General features: G+C 36.8%; 1 pseudogene; it reads right to left on the bottom strand.

Moving 5' to 3' along the window:
* LOC130809699 (protein Ycf2-like) overlaps window positions 1–2500 on the bottom strand; it is a 6364-nt pseudogene that overhangs the window by 929 nt on the left and 2935 nt on the right.

Raw genomic sequence — 2500 nt, 5'->3', positions numbered from 1 at the left:
TCATCGGGTCCGGGTAGAGACCAAAGATCTTGAGCGACCGATCCGGCAGAACAACTCAAAAGATAAAGAAGTATCGTTAATTTCTTCATGCTCGTTCCAAGTTCGAAGTACCATTTGTACAAATAAGAATCCCCTTCGTTACATGATTTCTTCTTCATATAGATAGATATAGGATCTATAGGGCAATTACTTAGAAGTACATTTTGTGCAACAGCCCTTCCTATCTGATAGAAAAGGATCCCATGATTCTGAACCGATCTTACCTGGGATCGCAAATCCCAAGTTTGTCTATGAAGAGCGGATCGAATTGTATTAGTGTCTAGAATGGATTTCTTCTGTGTAATACTAATCGATAGGGCCTCATTGATAAGTGCTACAAGATCTCGTACATTGGAACCAACGGTTATGGACCCGAATCCATTAGTATGGAACATTTTCTTTTCCAAGTGAAATCCCCTAGTATATGAAAGAGTCAAAAAGTGCTTTCGTTGTTGTGGAATACGAAGCCTTCGTATCTTAATGTATGTATTTAATTGATTCGGGGCTATTAGAGCGGGATCCACTTTTTGCGGAATATGAGTCGAAGCAATAACAAGAATATTTCTAGTAGACCCTTTTTCACAATCCCTGCAGAGATAGTTCACTAATAGACCGAGGGATAAGTAATTCGACTCATTCACATCCAGATCATGAATGTTTGGAATCCATATTATGCAAGGAGACATTGCTTTTGCTAATTCGAATTGAAGGGTGATAGAAAATGGGTCTATTTCCGGCATCATATCCATAGTTAGCAGCTCCAGCTCCGTATCAAGGTCATAATCGATATCGTCACTAGCATCAATATAGTCACTAGCATCAATATCGTCACTAGCACTAGCATAAATATCGTCACTAAGATCAATAAGAGAACCTTTAGGCTTGTTATCCAGGAACTTGTTCAGAAATACCGTAATAAAAGGAACATAGGAGTTTGTCGCTAGGTATTTGACCAAATAGGATCGTCCAGTTCCTATAGAACCTATCACTAAAATACCTCTAGAGGGGGATAGGGCTAATCGGAGCGAAAAGGGTTTTCCATGAGATGGGAAATGAAAACTATTAGCCCCACACGAGGTTTGTGAATAAGTGATTGTCTGATAATGAGCAAGGAATACTCGTCTTTCTGTTAAACAAGATGTATTGAACTCATAATTCATTAGATACTTTTTATGAATGTCAACTAAGTGTCGTAAGTAAATTGCTCCCGGTTGTTCAATCATTTGATAACCAGAGTCATTCTTTGATAAATGATCACTATGAGTCAGACTCAATAGAATTTAATCAATCCTTTTTTCTGTCGTTAAAGTGGAGAACTGAACCAAGAATTCTCTTTCTTCATCATCAATCGAATCACTGCTCGCGACCCAGGATTCTATTTTATCATCAATCCAATCACCGTTCACCCTTTTTCTTTTTCTTATCAATGAATAGATCTCTTTACTTGTATGACTTAGATGTCTCGTATTTCTCGAAAAAGTGATTCGATTGATGGGATTTGGTATGATACTTATGAGATCGATGATATCGATTAGATTAATATTCAAATATTTTTTCTTAGAACGTATTGATTTGAACCCATAAGCGGGACCACTACCCAATAGCATGTTGTCGCCAGAAACAGAACCCCATATTTCTTCTAGGGAATCTCCTAATTGTTCCAAAGCAACCAAAAAGAGATTCTTTAACCAGAAGGAATTCGGTTCCGATGTAGGATACCTATCCAGAAGTTTTCGCAACTCAATCATGTATGATGGAATCATCAAAGATTTGACCTTTTCGAACTCTGTCTGTAACTCACTAGAGGCTCGAAAAACAAAGAGAAGATGTGTACGAACGAGATATCCAGCAAGAAGAAGAAGGAAAAGGATTGAATAGAAGAACTCCCGAACATTTGGCGATCCCAGATGTGTCCATATCAATGGTGACTCATTATTTTGATGAATCGTTTTTTCGTACAGAAGAAGATTATGTAAACACTTACTCGAAATCTCACTTATCAGATTCCATTGTGGAATATACAAAATTTTCTGAAGAATTCGCCATGATATATCTGATCTGTACATAATATCATGAAGAATAGATAAAAATTTTGGATTGCTACTTAGTATTGACAATAGGTCTGAAAAAGTATCTAAAAATAGAAAATTTAGATATTTGTACCCTGTCGAAGTAAGGAACCATGGCATATATGTTTGGAATAGATTCCATTTTGAGAGAGTTGAAAAAGCACTATCTCGTTGAAAGGCTCTATACATCCGCCCTTTCTCAACGCATTTCTTTAGACAAAGACTCCGTTTTTTCCTCTTTTCCGATAGTAAATATTTCTCAGAACATAGAGTGTAAATCAAACCGAAATTGAGATTGAGATACTGATGCAAGTTCTTCCTTTCTGAATCAGATAGATTCATATTGGAAAGAGGTGGTTTACCATAAGTTCTTTCAAAATGGACTATTTGTC

The sequence above is a fragment of the Amaranthus tricolor genome, chromosome 4 (assembly GCF_026212465.1).
Source record: "Amaranthus tricolor cultivar Red isolate AtriRed21 chromosome 4, ASM2621246v1, whole genome shotgun sequence".
Classification (NCBI taxonomy): domain Eukaryota; kingdom Viridiplantae; phylum Streptophyta; class Magnoliopsida; order Caryophyllales; family Amaranthaceae; genus Amaranthus; species Amaranthus tricolor.
This window is presented reverse-complemented; position numbering and strand designations above follow the sequence as displayed.